Below are 16,716 nucleotides of genomic sequence, written 5' to 3'. Positions count from 1 at the left end.
TGGGAACAAGAATCAACTTGCATAGGAAGGTAAAACAAGCATAACTTCAAAACTTTAAGCACATAGAGAGGAAACTTGATATTATTGCAATTCCTACAAGCATATATTCCTCCCTCATAATAATTTTCAGTAGCATCATGAATGAATTCAACAATATAACCATCACATAAAGCATTATTTTCATGATCTACAAGCATAGAAATTTTATTACTCTCCACATAAGCAAATTTCTTCTTATGAATAATAGTGGGAGCAAACTCAACAAAATAACTATCATGTGATTGAAAATTAAGATCAAGATGACAAGTTTGATGGTTATCATTATTCTTTAAAGCATACGTGTCATCACAATAATCATTATAGATAGCAACTTTGTTCTCATAATCAATTGGAACCTCTTCCAGAATAGTGGATTTATCACAAAATAAAGTCATGACCTCTCCAAATCCACTTTCATCAATATAATCATCATAAATAGGAGGCATGCTTTCATCATAATAAATTGGCTCATCAGAACTCAGGGAACAAAAAATATCATCTTCATCAAACATAGCTTCCCCAAGCTTGTGGCTTTGCATATCATTAGCATTATGTATATTCAAGGAATTCATACTAACAACATTGCAATCATGCTCATCATTCAAATATTTAGTGCCAAACATTTTATAGGTTTCTTCTTCTAGCACTTGAGCACAATTATCCTTTCCATCATACTCACGAAAGATATTAAAAAGGTGAAGCGTATGAGACAAACCCAATTCCATTTTTTATAGTTTTCTTTTATAAACTAAACTAGTGATAAAACAAGAAACTAAAAGACTCGATTGCAAGATCTAAAGATATACCTTCAAGCGCTAACCTCCCCAGCAATGGCGCCAGAAAAGAGCTTGACGTCTACTACACAACCTTATTCTTGTAGACGTTGTTGGGCCTCCAAGTGCAGAGGTTTGTAGGACAGTAGAAAATTTCCCTCAAGTGGATGACCTAAGGTTTATCAATCCGTAGGAGGCGTAGGATGAAGATGGTCTCTCTCAAGCAACCCTGCAACCAAATAACAAAGAGTCTCTTGTGTCCCCAACACACCCAATACAATGGTAAATTGTATAGGTGCACTAGTTCGGTGAAGAGATGGTGATACAAGTGGTATATGGATAGTAGATATGGGTATTTGTAATCTGAAATTATAAAAACAGCAAGGTAGCAAGTGATAAAAGTGAGCGTAAACGGTATTGCAATGTGTGGAAATAAGGCCTAGGGTTCATACTTTCACTAGTGTAAGTCCTCTCAACAATAATATCATAATTGGATCACATAACTATCCCTCAACATGCAACGAAGAATCACTCCAAAGTCACTAATAGCGGAGAACGAACGAAGAGATTATGGTAGGGTACGAAACCACCTCAAAGTTAATCTTTCCAATCAATCTGTTGGGCTATTCCTATAAGTGTCACAAACAGCCCTAGAGTTCGTACTAGAATAACACCTTAAGACACAAATCAACCAAAACCCTAATGTCACCTAGATACTCCAATGTCACCTCATGTATTCGTGGGTATGATTATACGATATGCATCACACAATCTCAGATTCATCTATTCAACCAACACATAGAACCTCAAAGAGTGCCCCAAAGTTTCTACCGGATAATCACAACGAAAACGTGCCAACCCCTATGCATAGGTTCATGGGCGGAACCCGCAAGTTGATCACCAAAACATACATCAAGTGGCACGTGGTATCCCATTGTCACCATAGATATCCACGGCAAGACATACATCAAGTGTTCTCAAGTCTTTAAAGACTCAATCCGATAAGATAACTTAAAAGGGGAAACTCAATTCATTACAAGAGAGAAGAGGGGGAGGAGAAACATAAGATCCAACTATAATAGCAAAGCTCGCGATACATCAAGATCGTGCCAAATCAAGAACACGAGAGAGAGAGAGATCAAACACATAGCTACTGGTACATACCCTCAGCCCCGAGGGAGAACTACCCCCTCCTCGTCATGGAGAGCACCAGGATGATGAAGATGGCCACCGGAGAATGATTGCCCCCTCCGGCAGGGTGCCGGAATGGGTCTAGATTGGTTTTCGGTGGCTACGGAGGCTTCTGGCGCCGGAACTCCCGATCTATTGTCTGTTCTGGAAGTTTTAGGGTATATGGAGTTATATAGGCAGAAGAAGCACGTCAGGGGAGCCACGAGGGCCCCACGAAGCAGGGGGCATGCCGTAGGGGGGTGGGCGCACCACCCACCCTTGTGGGCAGCTCCCGTATCTTCTGACGTGGGGTCCAAGTCCATCAGGTGTGTTACCTTCGAAAAATAACTTCTCCAGTTGATTTCGTTCCGTTTCGACTCCGTCTGATATTCCTTTTCTTCGAAACACCGAAATAGGCATAAAACAACAAATCTGGGCTGGGCCTCCGGTTAATAGGTTAGTCCCAAAAGTAATATAAAAGTGGATAATAAAGCCCAATATTGCCTAAAACAATAGATAATATAGCATGGAGCAATCAAAAATTATAGATACATTGGAGACGTATCATTGGCCGAACAGAGGGGGTTGTTCCTACCATGCAGTCCCCACCACGGCAGCAGGCACGGGCGCAGCAAGATCAAGATCCCAACGATGTCTCGATGGCCTCTTTTGACCATCAAGCACGTCCGGGCCAACAGAGGACCCCCGAAGAAAGGCAGCGGGGAGTTGCGCGCGTCATCGTGGGACGGCCTCTTGACGACCCCCGCCGGACCGACGGTTGTGACGACCTCGACGTCGATGAGCCTATGTTCGGTGTTGGCGTGTGCCTACCTTTTAAGGTCGGCCACCCTGCCTTTACGCATGAGCTGCGGCAAGTCTGTTGGCCGTCTGTCCGTACATTCAAGCCAGAGATACCCGAGAAGTACGATGGGAGACTGAACCCGGCATAGTTCCTGAGCATCTACACCATCGCTGTTCGGGCTGCCGGGGGAAGAGACGAGAAGGTGTTCGCCAACTACTTCCCATTGGCTCTAAAGTATAACGTGAGATCTTGGCTCATGCACCTGCTGGAGAACTCCATTTCATCATGGGCAGACCTGTGCCACGAGTTCATCGGAGCCTTCACCGGTGGCCACCAGGAGCCCCCAGGCCCCGTGGCCTATAGCTTCTCCAGTAGAAAGAAGAAGAAACTCTCCATAAGTATTTACAAAGATTCACTAAAGTCCATAGGAATAATTCGAATATCCATCCTGGAGTTGTTATAGCAGCCTTCCAGTCCAATGTGCGCAACCGTCATATTCGTTCTAAGATGAATGTGCGGTTGTCCAAGACTGTGAAGGAGCTGTACACACTAGTGGATAAGTGTGCTTGGATGGAGGAAGGAAGGAAGTTGCCCGGAGAGGAGGATTGCATCAATGTTGATTCAAAGGAAGAAGATGAATCAACCAGTCAAAGAAAGGGCAAGAAGCAAACAAGAAGCCAAGGGATAAGACAGTGATGACTATGGAAGGTTCTGGTACGCCTAGTACCGGTAAGAAGGCCAAGGCTGAGGCCCCCGGCGAGGAAGTTGCCGCATGCACTGCCTGCCGGGAAGCCGCTGCCACGGAGAAAGCCGGGAAAGGTGAAGGGTCGTACTGCGAGATCCCCCGGACCAAGGGCCACGACCTCCATGATTTTTATCAAGTTGAGCAGTTTGTCAAGAGATAGAGAGCAGAGTGTGATAAGCAGGATAAGGAGAAAGGTCAGAATGCTGCTGGCAGAAAGGGCTGAGGCGGTGAAGCAAACCGCCCTGGCAAACCCTTTCCGAACCAAGCAAAACCCGCCAGGGGCCAAGGGAATGAAGAGGAAACCAGTGAGCAAGAATTTCATAGGACCACTGACACCTTATGCATTCATGGGGGTGCGTCCTTGCACTCCTCCCATCTCTAGCTCAAGCGTTGGGCACGAGAGGTCAATGCTGGGGATCCAACGCCTGAGTCCCGGAAGCCGGTTAAATGTCCCCACACACCCATCATCTTTGATGAGGAGGACCACCCTTGCCGCACCATCGCGGTAGGGTGTTTGCTGTTTTTGGTTTCCCCAACAATCCGCAACCTCAAGGTCACAAAGATGTTAGTGGATGGCGGGGCCGGATTGAATCTGATTTTCCCAGCAGTTATTAGGAAGCTTAAGATAGGAGAGGAAGAGCTGGATTTTACCGGCACGTTTCAAGGAGTCAATCCCGGCAGGAGCCGTCCCAAGGGAAACTTTACATTGCTGGTGACATTTGGGAGAGAGCTGAACTATAGGACTGAGAAGATTATGTTTGATGTGGTTGAGCTCCCCTTGTCGTATAATGGGATTCTAGGACGACCGGCCTTAGCCAAGTTCATGGCAACATCCCATTATGCTTACAACACATTGAAGATGCCTGGGCCATTGGGAGTCATCACCATCCCGTCAGATGAGAAGGATGCGATGATCTGTGTGGGCAGGATGTATCGGGATGCCATCGCAGCAGAGGCTGCGGCGGCAACGGTCCCCGCCAAGGAAAGCAAAGGAAAGAAGAGGGATTGTAGGACCTCCGACAAGGTGTCCGGGAAGCGTGCCCCCTCCGAGTGCATGGCACCCGTTGACGATGTGCCGGAGTGTTCCAATAGCAAGAGATCCCAGGTTGCAGCACCCCAAGTGAAGAGGGTCCTGGCAGGGCTGGCTGGTGTTGATGGTACTTTCACCATCAGCGCCACCCTTGACGACAAGTAGGAAAGTGCGCTCATTGCCTTCCTGCAGGCGAATATTAATGTGTTTGCCTGGCAACCATCTGATATCCCCAGTGTTCCTAGGGAGGTAATCGAGCACCACCTTGCTATCTGCCCACATGCCCGACCCGTCAAGCAGAAAGTTAGGAAACAAGCCTTGGACCGGAAGAAGTTCATTGCCAAGGAAATCAAGAAGTTAGAGGCAGCTGGATTGGTTAGAGGAGTACTGCACCCTACATGGTTGGCAAACCTAGTGGTAGTTCGGAAGGCGAATGGGAAATGGAGGCTTTGCATTGATTTCATAGATCTCAATAAGGCTTGCCCAAAGGACCCATTCCCGTTGCCATGCATCGATCAGATTGTGGATTCCACTTCAGGGTGCGATCTGCTCTCCGTATATCACCAGATTTTCATGTCCAAAGAAGATGAGGAGAAAACATCATTTATCAATCCCTGTGGTACATATTGTTTTGTCCGCATGCCTTTCGGATTGAAGAGTGCCGGGTCTACTTTTATAAGAGCAGTCCAGATTGGTTTTGAGCCACAACTGCACAGAAACATGGAAGCTTCTATGGACGACATTGTAGTCAAAACCAAGGATAAGGCCACCCTTATCCAAGATTTGGAGGAGACATTTGCTAATTTGCGCAAGATCAACCTGAAGCTTAACCTGGAGAAGTGCGTATTTGGAGTTCCCTCCCACAAGCTACTTGGATTCTTCGTGTCCCACTGGGGGATCAACGACAAGATCAAGGACATTGAGCAGATCCAAGCGCCAAGGACAGTTAAGGATGTGAGGCGCTTGGCGGGATGCGTTGCCTCGCTAAGCAGATTCATTTCCAAGTCTACCGAGCGTGCCCTGCCGTTCTTCAAAATTTTGAAGAAGGCATGGCCTATGATGTGGACCCGGGAAGCAGATACAGCCTTGCAAGAGTTGAAGGCTTACCTGTTATCTGTTCCTACCTTGGTTGCACCCAAACCTCAAGAGCCTTTTTGCTTTACTTGGAAGCAACCAACCAAGTGGTCAGTGCAGCCTTGGTAGCACAACAAGAAGTGGATGAATCGGAGAGCGGCCAGACCGCTGCAGAGTCAGAAGTGGATCAGAACAACAGTAAGCATGGCAATGAGTGCAACCCCAAGGACGCGGCAAGGAAGAAAGTGGTGTAGCGCCTAGTATACTTCGTCAGTTCCTTGTTGCAAGGGGCTGGATCGAGGTACTCTGGTGTGCAAAAGTCGATCTTTGGCCTTGTCATGGCCTCAAGGAAACTGCACCACTACTTCCAAGTCCATGAGATCACGGTTGTTACTCATTTTCCGTTACAGACGATAATCCGAAACCCTGAGGCTACTAGCAGAATAGTGGAGTGGGCTTTGGAGTTATCACAGTTTTGGTTTGAAGTTTTATAGCACTTCAACCATTCAAAGCAGGGAGCTAGTAGAGTTTATTGCAGAATGGACGCCAAACCCTGATGAGGAAGCAACAGAAACAACTCTCCCCGGCAAGGAGTCACCCCAAGAATGGATTATGTATTTTGATTGTGTTTTTTCCCTACAAGGTGCAGGAGCTAGCATGCTTCTTGTTGCCCTCTCCGGGGAGCACCTGAAGTACGTCATCCAAATGCACTTTGCCCAAGAAGAAGCCACCAACAATACAGTTGAGTATGAAGGGCTCCTTGTCGGGCTCAGGATTGCGGCAGAATTGGGAATCAAGAAGCTGATCATTCGAGGAGATTCATAGTTGGTGGTGAGGCAAGTCAACAAGGATTATCAAAGTCTGTTGATGGAAGCATATGTTGAGGAAGTAAGGAGGTTAGAGGAGCGCTTTGACGGGTTGCAAACCGAGCACGTACCATGTGCGGAAAACAGAATAGTTGATCACCTGTCAAAGTGTGCTGCGCAGAAGCTTCCTATGGAACCAGGAACTTTTGTTCTCCACCTCTCTCAACCCTCCGTATCACCAACCACAATGGCCCAGAAAAGGATAAAGTTGGACTATGGTAAGCCTCTCCCGATTGAGCCATCCGCTCCTAGCAGAGGCCCTGCCGGAAACAACTCCTCACAACCTGTCGGACCACCCCCTTCAGCCGGGCCTATGGACCCCGCGAACAAGGCTGGTGCTCCCGCAGCCGAGGAGGTGCCGCTAGTCATCATTGCCAAGCCTGAGGCTCCAACTTGGGCAAGGCACATCGTCCGCTTCCTCCAAACTGAAGAACTCCCCGGCGACACAGCCGAAGCTGAGAAAGTAGCCCAGAGGGCCAGTATGTATTAGTTTGTTGATGACACTCTGTACAGAAGGAGGTCCGATGGTGTGAAATTGAAGTGTGTCTGCCGGGAGGATGGAAAGGAACTGTTGCCTGAGGTTCACAGAGGAATGTGTGGCTCACACATTGGATCAAGGGCATTAGTTGGAAAAGCATTCCGGCAAGGATTCTATTGGCCCACAGGCCTCCAAGACGTAGTTGAGCTCGTCACGACATGTGAAGCCTGTCAATTCCATTCCAAGAAAACACACCTGCCTGCCCAAGCTCTTCAAAGAATCCCTCTGTCATGGCCATTTTCGGTCTGGGGACTCGATATCATCGGCCCCTTCCCTCGAGCAATTGGGGGCTTTGAATTCTTGTTCGTTGCCATCGACAAGTTTACAAAGTGGCCGGAAGTGACTGCCGTGAGGAAGGTGACTGCTCAGTCAGCTATCAAGTTCTTGAAAGAATTGGTGTGTCGTTTCGGAGTTTCGGCAAGGATCATAAATGATGACGACACCCAATTCACAAGCCACGCCTTCATGCAATATGTTCAAACCCTCGGATGCAAGATCCCATTTGCCTCCATGGCACACCCCCGGAGCAATGGACAAGCTACGAGGGCGAACGCTGAAGTGCTTTGTGGACTCAAGACAAGGATTTTCGATACGCTGCAGAAGCACGACATGCAGTGGATCGATGAGCTGCCAGTAGTTCTCTGGTCCCTCAGAACGACACCTAATCGAGCTACCGGACAGACTCCCTTCTCCCTAGTCTACGGGGCAGAAGCAGTTACCCAAATAGAACTCATTTACGTGTCTCCTCATGTGCTTGCCTACGACTAAGTAGCGCAAGATCAGCACCAGTGTGATGACTGTCGGCGTCCTGGGAACGGGGGTGCCTAGCTGGCCTGCCTGCAGCCCAGGGCATGGCTCCACCAACAGGCTGGTATGGCCCATCTTCAGCAGCAACAACTCAAGACCCTCGCGAGGGGCCAAGCCTCACGAGGCGGACAACGCCAAGACCTCCCTGATGTCCGCCTCACCAGGCTGGCTCCTAAGGAGCGGAGATATCTATGCAAGGAGCACCTCGCGAAGTTCACGTGATGTGAGCCGCGCCGACCAAGGCCAGGCGGGCGCCAGTGGGCGCAGTGTACTAGTTTCCTCTTTGTTGTAAGGAGGCAAGCACAGGCGCGGAGTCTCGAGGAATCAAGCAAAGGTTTCCATATCGGTGCAACAAGACCAAGACCAGCAGGACGGTAGAACGGAGGTCATCGCGGAGCCCACATCAGCATCACCACCGGAACCTTTGGCAGGCGAAGACCGCCTTTTGTTAAGATAGCTTGTACTGGTTGTCCCCCTTCAAACTTGGTTGTTGTGGGATCCCTTCCCGCCTAACATTTGGGTAGAGTACCAAGGCCACTATAAATAGGACCTAGCCAACCTCGTAGTGGGGGACGGATCGACTAATCTAGCAGAGAGAGACAGAGAGAGAGCTGGCATCAGACTCATTCCGCCCGAACGAGCTCACCAGTTCATTGAGCCCAAGAACACCTCACCTCCTGAGGCTATTCATCCATTGTATTAGTTCATCCTCAGCACCCGAGGAAATCCACCCACAAACTAGAGTAGGGTATTACACTGCAAGGTGGCCCATACCAGTATAAACCCTCGTGTCTCTTGTTCTTTGGGTCCGTCGAGCTTGGCCGTGGAATCGTTGAGCATGCGAGCGAGGAAGAGAGAGTGTTCTTCGTGCGCACCCTAGAGTTCGGACCTCACAAGGGTTTGCCGGAACCCGTAATCTAACATTTGGCGCGCCAGGTAGGGGTGGGTGCGCTGAAGGCTTTCCTCCGTCAATCGACGCACCACTGCTCCACCATATCCATGGCTAACGCTCGCCGGACCCGTGCTGAGTGCCGGGCCACCCTTGCCGCCCGCGTCGCCCAGTTGGCGCCCATTGGCAGACCTCCCCGCCACTCTCCATCGCCTTCTGCCAACGCGGCCACCGGCCCGACGAGAAACGAGCAGCAAGCTTCATCGCTGCACCCCTCTATGCGGAGGGATGGACACACTGCTCGTTGACTCCGGCCGGCTCGTCGTCCCATGCTTGCCGCGGGCCCGCGGCCGCATAGGCCACGCTGCTTATGGCGCAAGACGCGTGGCCCCGCGGCGCGACCCACTGCGCAGGGCGCCCGTGCGTGAGGAAGGAAGATGCCGAGAAATCCCACGACCGCAAGAAGATGCTCCTGCAGTCCCAGCACCACCACATCAAGCCCGTGCACCGCCTGCGGCCGCGGCGCGTGGGTACCAAAACCAGGCTCCACCTCCACGACGGGCTCCAGTAACACCGGCGGGTTGCCGCGCCTTCACCCCCGAGCTGTGCAGCGTCGTCTGGCCCGACAAGTTTAAGCCCGACCTGCCTCCACGCTATGATGGCACCCTCGACCCTGCTGAGTTCTTGCAGCTCTATCAGCTGAGCATCTAGGCGACCAACGGCGATGAGAAGGTTATGGCGAACTGGTTTCCCATGGTCCTCAAGGACGGCGCGCGCTCCTGGGGAGAGATGCGCGAGCGCTTCGTCGCCAACTTCCAAGGAACTCGCGACTGCCCGCTTGCAGCTGGTGACCTACAGCGCATCAAGGAGAAGCCAGGGGAGACCATGCAGAAGTACATCCAGCAGTTCAACAGTGTTCGCCTCAGGATCCCCAAAGTGATGGACGAGGCCATCATCTCAGCATTCTCTGATGGCGTCCGTGATGTCAAGATGAAGGAGGAGCTCGCCATACACGAGGACATGTGCACAGCTCTAGAGATGTTCAACATGGCGACCAAGTGCGTGAGAGTTGAGGAGGGATGCCTCTCCCTTCTCGAGCTTCCAGCCGCCGACCTGGAAGACAAGAAGCCCAAGAGCAAGGACTTGAAGTGCAAGGGGGTTGTCGTGCTCATGGCCGTGCGGGAGATGAAGCACGGCCGCGACCACCTTGAGTCGTCCAAGCTCAATCGCCCGTTCTGCGCCTACCACAACGTGCACAACCACAAGACCAACGATTGTCAGGAGCTCAGGGCCATCCACGACGGGCGCTTCGGTCGACACCCCGAGCGCAACGACCGAGGCTACGACCATGGAGGAGGCCGAAGTGGAGGACGCTGGAACGACCGCGACCCCTGCTAGGAGTGGCGCGACTGACATCACGAGGATCGCTGGCAGGACCAGCCTCGCGAGGGTGCCTGGAGGGATCTGCCTCGCGAGGACCTCCCTCATGGCAACGCTGGCCTCCCTCCGCTACCGCCACCACCAAGGAGGAACGATGACCATCACCAGGACGAGGGGGGCTGGGGGCTTCCAAGAGACTCGCACCATCGCCTTCATCATGGGTGGCGCTCAGGCCCCAACCTCCCAGTGCATCTTCAAGCAGTTTGCCCATGAAGTGAATGCGGACCTCCCTAAGCTCGAGGCCACGCGCCCGCTCAGGTGGTCTAAGTACACCATTACCTTCAGCTCATCTGACTAGCTCAAGTGCGCGGCAACTGCCGGCGCCCTCCTGATGCTCTACTCGCGCATCATCAGCAACATCCTTAACACCAAGACCCTCATTGCCGTCGGTGCAGGGCTCAATGTCCTTTCCGTCGAAACGTTCAACCGCCTCCAAGTGCCGTATGATCAGCTGCAGACAACCAAGCCCTTCTCAGGACTAACTGACGGCTCCACCACCCCGATAGGGCAGGTCCGCCTCCCTGTCACCTTTGGCCAGCGCGGCAAGTACCGCACCGAGCTCATCGACTTCGACATTGACCACATCCACCTGCCGTACAATGCCATCCTTGGGTATCTAGCCCCGACCAAGTTTATGGCAATGACTCATCACGGCTACAATCTCCTCAAGATGCCAGGAAGCCGCTGCGTCATCATGGTCGCCTACGAGGAAAAGGATGCGGTGTGCTCTCTCGAGTGCGCTTACCAGGCTGCAACAGCCGAAGACCCAGATAACGAAGGCGCCGTTACCCTCCTGAAGCTGTCCCCAAGAAGAAGAAGCAGTTGCACAGCCAGGGGCTTCAGGAGAGCGGTGTCTCCAGCTGCACCACCTCAGGACCCGCGCCCACGGACGGGGCGCCTCCCTCTCTCACATAGGAAGGCGCGCCCGACGCCCTCCTTAGGCTGGGCTCGGGGGCCCTTTTCTGGAGGGCCTCTAACCTAGCCAATGTCATGAGGGAGGCACTCGGGCTTCACGTGGAGGCATGCTTCAACGCACGCTTCCTTCATGAGGGCACAAGGCGTGGAGTGCGTGGTGCCCAGGAGTTCATAACCAAGGTGATCGAGGAGTTTCTACAGGTGAGAATCATGCACGGCGGCCTCCGCCCACCACCTGGTGCAGATCCTCGTCCTAGCGAGGACGGCGAGCTGCGCGTCTACATCGACATACCAGGACTCAACAGGGCGGCATCCCAGGAGCGTTTCTGGCCTTCGCGCGTTGGTCGGTGCGAGGGTCTGCCTCACAACTATGTTCGCATGCCATTCGATCTGCCGAACATGGCTGTTACCTTCCAGCACCACCTGCGGAGCGTTCTGGTGGCTCAGGAGGCCAGTCACAATGCAGTCCTAGCGGAGATGGCGATGGTTCTTCATGAGCCGCCCAGGCCCCGATGCCTCCCGAGGCTCAGGACCCGGGCGACTCATGAGGAGCCACCCCTTCAGCATGCGTCCCCAGCCACTTCAGCATCCCTTCAGCAATGGAACTAGGTGACTCTTTTCGTTTCATTCAGATGGGGGTGCCCCTCGGGTAGTGTTATCTCCAAGTCGCACGGGCCTGTCCCTGCAACGTGTATCCCTTTTGCATCTCTAACTTACTCTGTTGGGGGCGCCCCACGGGCTGCATTATCCCCAGGCCGCATGGGTCCATCCCTGCCGCATGTACCGTTCTCGCGTTTATCCAAGCTAGCTAACCTCCTCCCATGAGTTACCTTAAGATTATACATGTCTGGTACTTCAATACCATGAATGTCGTACGCCCTCGCAAACCCGCCCACGACCGCCTCATGATTAAGGACTGGCACGGCGTCTGTGCTTGGGTCCGTCCCTGCAGCGTTGCTAAAACCTAGAGGCTGAGCTCTGGCTCGCGGGGCAGCTCTCGTGTACGTCACGTCCAATGGCCCTTGGTGCCTTGTTCTCGCACGAGCTAATCGTAGGTGGACGAGCCAGGGCGCGCGACCCAGTGCCTCGTCACCACGGCAGCCGCGCGCCGGTTGTCTTTCTTCGGGGTTTTTTCATAAGAAGGCTGGGCACGGCATCTGTGCTCGTGTCTGTCCCTGCAGCGTTGATAAACCCAATGACTGATCTCTATCTGGCGGGCTGGCCCCGTTCACGTCATCTCCCGGGTCATTGGTGTTCGGCCTTCTCATGTGAACGCCTCAGGAGATTCATTCGGCGCAGGTTGTCTAACCATCTCGCAGGTCCACCACAACTGTCAAGAACGAAGTCAGGCGCAACCTGCCTTGAGGTAGGGCCTCGTGAATCCTGCACTGGCTCATGAGTGACTTTGGAGTGACTCTTTGTTGCATGTTGAGCAATGGTTATATGATCCAATTATTTTATTATTGTTGAGAGAACTTGCACTAGTGAAAGTATGAACCCTAGGCCTTGTTTCAATGCATTGCAATACCGTTTTCGCTCACTTTTATCATTAGCTACCTTTCTGTTTTTATATTCTTAGATTACAAAAATGTATATCTACCATCCATATTGCACTTCTATCACCATCTCTTCGTCGAACTAGTGCACATATATAATTTACCATTGTATTGGGTGTGTTGGGGACACAAGAGACTCTTTGTTATTTGGTTGCAGGGTTGCTTGAGAGAGACCATGTTCATCCTATGCCTCCCACGGGTTGATAAACCTTGGGTCATCCACTTGAGGGAAATTTGCTACTGTCCTACGAACCTCTGCACTTGGAGGCCCAATAACATCTACAAGAAGAAGGTTGTGTAGTGGACATCAGTGCTCCACGCCCTGCGCCCGCGCCAACCGCTCCAGCTCCGCATCACGACCAGCGACCGCGTTTTCTCGAGCCTTCAGCTTCTCCTCCCGTGCCTTGTGCTAACGAGCATCAGCAGCATGTTCATCATGCAGGGTCTCCAGCTCGGCCTCCGCCACCCAACGGTGCTCTTTGGCGTCCTCGGCATTCTTCAATGCCACCTCGCGGGAGGCTGCGGCCAGGTCGACGGCCCACTTACCCTCCTCAGAAGTTGTCACGGCCTGGCCCCACACCGCCCTCACGGACGCATCGAACCACAGCCACCCCGAGATGAGCTCCAGGCGCCCTGACGCCAAAGTGACGGTCGGTGCCCTAAAGGTCGCCCTGAAGCTGAGTCAGTGCGGAAAAAGCCTCCTCTAGAGGGTCAGGCGAAGCAGATGGATCAGGGCCCAACGGCATGATGTCAGGAGGAGGAGGCATCATTGGCGCCAAGGCCTGCAGGTCGGCGGCACCAAAAGAGGCCGGGGGCTCTTGAGCCTTTGGAGCCTTAGAAATCAAGCAGGGGGCAGGCGCCTCCGGAGCTGGCTTGGCCACGGAGATCACCTTCTCCTGAGGTCGGGCCTCTAAATCTCGTGAGGACGACCCATACACTGAGGCTCGGGAGCCGTCGCCGTCCCTCTGCGCCGGAGGACGCATGGCAGCAGCTGGTTGCGGGGCCTCTGGGGTTGCGGTCACCCCCTTCTTCTTCTTCACCACCGACGCTGGCCTGTCAGTGCAAAGGGAGACATAAAAAACTATGGCAAGAACAGGAGTGAAGGATTAGGACGAGGCGCTTTCTATTCTACGGCGGCGTACTCCCTCGCCCTCTTCAGGAGCGCCAAGCCCGAGGGTTTCACAGCTTGGGGCCCTGGCGCGCTAGCCCCATGGGCAGGCAAGGGCGTGGAGGCCGGACCCATAGCAGCGCCGAATGGCGATGGAGCAGAAGCGTGGCCTCGGGAGATCAACTCCGATCTACCCTACTTCGGGACCCCGGCCGGCGGCTTCTTCGGAGGGCTGCCCTCGGACCTTGTCGTGACCCCGGTGGGAATCGGCCACTACGTCACCTGGTGCTCGCTGGCCTCGTCGTCGTCAGGGAAGGTGCGGAGGAGATCCGCCACACGGAGAGGAGAGGTCTCCCCCGCTCCCTCCCCGGCCGCCTCCGAGTCAGTCCTCTCCTCCACGCCGGACTCGCAGGAGGACACCATCACCGGGGCCGCCACCACCGGGGCCCCGGTAGACGCTGGCAGCCCGAGCCCATGCTCATTAAAGATGGGCATGGCGGCAGCGATTCTTCGCGCCATCCAGGCGGCGGTACAATGGAAGATGGGTAGCGGGCAAATACCCATGGTCCTTCGCAACCAGGAGGTGGAAAACCTTGCCCAGCTCCTCGTCGGACAGGGCATCCGGGCGCAGGCGGAGGTCGCCTCCTCCTCCTTGCATGAGCCTCCACAAGGGGCGTGAGCGCACCTAAAGAGGGGCCAAGCGCTACGACATGAACTCCTTAATGATCATGGCCCACGTCAGCTTCTCCGCCTTTGGATAGTCCGGCTCCAGGCCGGCCGCCATCCTCCCCAACATCTGCTCCGCCCATGGGTCGGTGAGCTTCTCGCTGGTCCACCCCTCATGAGGCACTAGCCTCCCCATCAGCAGCACCAGCCGAGGGTAGGGGTTCTTGGCATTCATGAGGATCCATTTCTTCCGGAAGCCCTCTGCCTTCTTCCCGGCTCTCGAGATCGCGTTGGTCCCGTTTGCCGCAACGAAGTTGGCGCACCCTGAGCATGGCGTGCCATCCTTGTTCCGGAGGTAGAAGAAATGGCGAAGCAGTGCCACAGACGGCATCACCCCCACGAATGCTTCGCAGTAGAAGGTGAAGATCGACAGGAGAAGGACGGAATTGGGATGAAGATGGAGGGCGTGGAGCTTGTAATGGCAGAGGACGTCGTAGAAAAACTCAGAGAAAGGGGGACCAGCTTTACGGAGGCCTCCGGCTTTACGGGGCTGACCCAAAGCATGGTCTCTCCCCCCTCATTGCTGTCACCAGCCGCCATCAAGAGCGCATGTAACGCCCAAGATGTGGCTATATCTCCCACGTGTCGAGGCACGACTTAGAGGCATAACCACATTTTGGTATTGTCACAAGAAGGGTCATCTTCACACAATCCCATGGACAAGAACAAGGATAAATAAATAGTTGTCTTACAATTGCCATGTCACCACTAGTAGAAAACATGGCTTTGGTTCGGGCAGGACAAGCCCATTAGTCCTGGTTTAGTCACGAACCGGGACCCATGGGGGCATTCGTCCCGGTTCTTTAGCCCAGGGGGCCGGCCGGGGCCTCGTGGGCATTGGTCCTGGTTCGTATGGACTCATTTGTCCCGGTTCTAGGCACGAACCGGGACAAATGGGCCTCGCTCCTGGCCCACAAACATTGGTCCCGGTTCTTGGCTCGAACCGGGACAGGAGGCTGGGCCTTAGTCCCGGTTCCAGCCACGAACCAGGGCAAATGAGTTGCCTATATATACCCCGTCGCCGCAGCAGAGCACTCCACAGTGCTCAGTTTTTCTGGCCAGCAAGGAGAGGGCATTTGGGTGCTCTAGCTCACCTCCTATGCACATGAGGTGTTCGATGAAATGCCCGAGCCACGCTAGTTAAGCTTTCTCCCCTCGAAGCTCGACCTCCAAGCTCCATTTTCCCCAAGATTTGTCTAGGTTTAGCGGTCCGTCACGTCCCGTCCCCGTCTTCACCGCCGTTGATCGCCCGCGCTGATCTCGCCGCCTGCACCACCGTGGTGAGCCTCTTGTTCTTATCTTCTTCTAAAAGAAAAAAATTCTCACTTTAGATAGATACTTGTCTAATTTTCTTACTTTTATTATTACTTGTTATTATATAGTGCGATGGTTTTGGTATCCGCCCCCGTCGGCCGTCGTCTTAGCTATGATTCGGATGTGGTATATATTATCTTTTATAACTATTTGGTTCATTTATTGTTTATGACAATTATGCCCATCAAGTTGACATAGATTTTATTTATGTAGGAGGTAGTTGAACCAGAAATTCCAACCGACCCTATTGTCGAGAGGTTAAATTTAGTTGAAGAAGAAAACAATTACTTGAAGGAAAAAATAAAAAAATTGACGAGGAGAAGATGATATTGGAGTTGCATGTTGCGGATGTCATCGATGATCACAAGATCAAGATGGATGCAATGCGGCTGAAGATTAGAAAGATTAGAAAATATGCCATTCATACCGAGGCTTGGTATCATTATGCCGTTGGATCAATTTTTACCTTGGTTGTGATTATGATCGCATTTGTTGTTGCATTGAAAGGTTTTACATAGTTTCAATGTATGGTTTAACTAGATGCTCTGGAGAGCTATATGTTGTTCAATGAGAACTATGTATGTACTTTGTTTTTAATGCGATGATGAACTTCTATTAATTTGGTCACTTATCTATTCATGAGAGCTATATGTACTAAATTGATGATGTTGTAAGTGCATCTAGTGCCCCTTAGTGATTTTGGTGTATTGAAGACTTATAGGTTAAGGGACTAATGCGTCTGTGAGTGTACACATGTCTATAAGTCTATGAGGAGTTTGATATTTACAGGAAAAGTCGACCCCTAAAAATGAATATCTTCGACTGAAGATTTTGGTGTTTCTGAAGACTTTCATGAAGACTTTGAAAGTGAAGAAATTGGTGTGTCCATGAAGACTTGATATTCATGCGAGGAATATGAAGCTT

The sequence above is a fragment of the Triticum urartu genome, chromosome 6A (assembly GCF_056163025.1).
Source record: "Triticum urartu cultivar PI428250 chromosome 6A, HENAU_Tu73, whole genome shotgun sequence".
In the NCBI taxonomy this organism is placed as follows: Eukaryota; Viridiplantae; Streptophyta; class Magnoliopsida; order Poales; family Poaceae; genus Triticum; species Triticum urartu.
The sequence above is the reverse complement of the archived record's forward strand: the minus strand, read 5'-3'. Positions refer to the sequence as shown.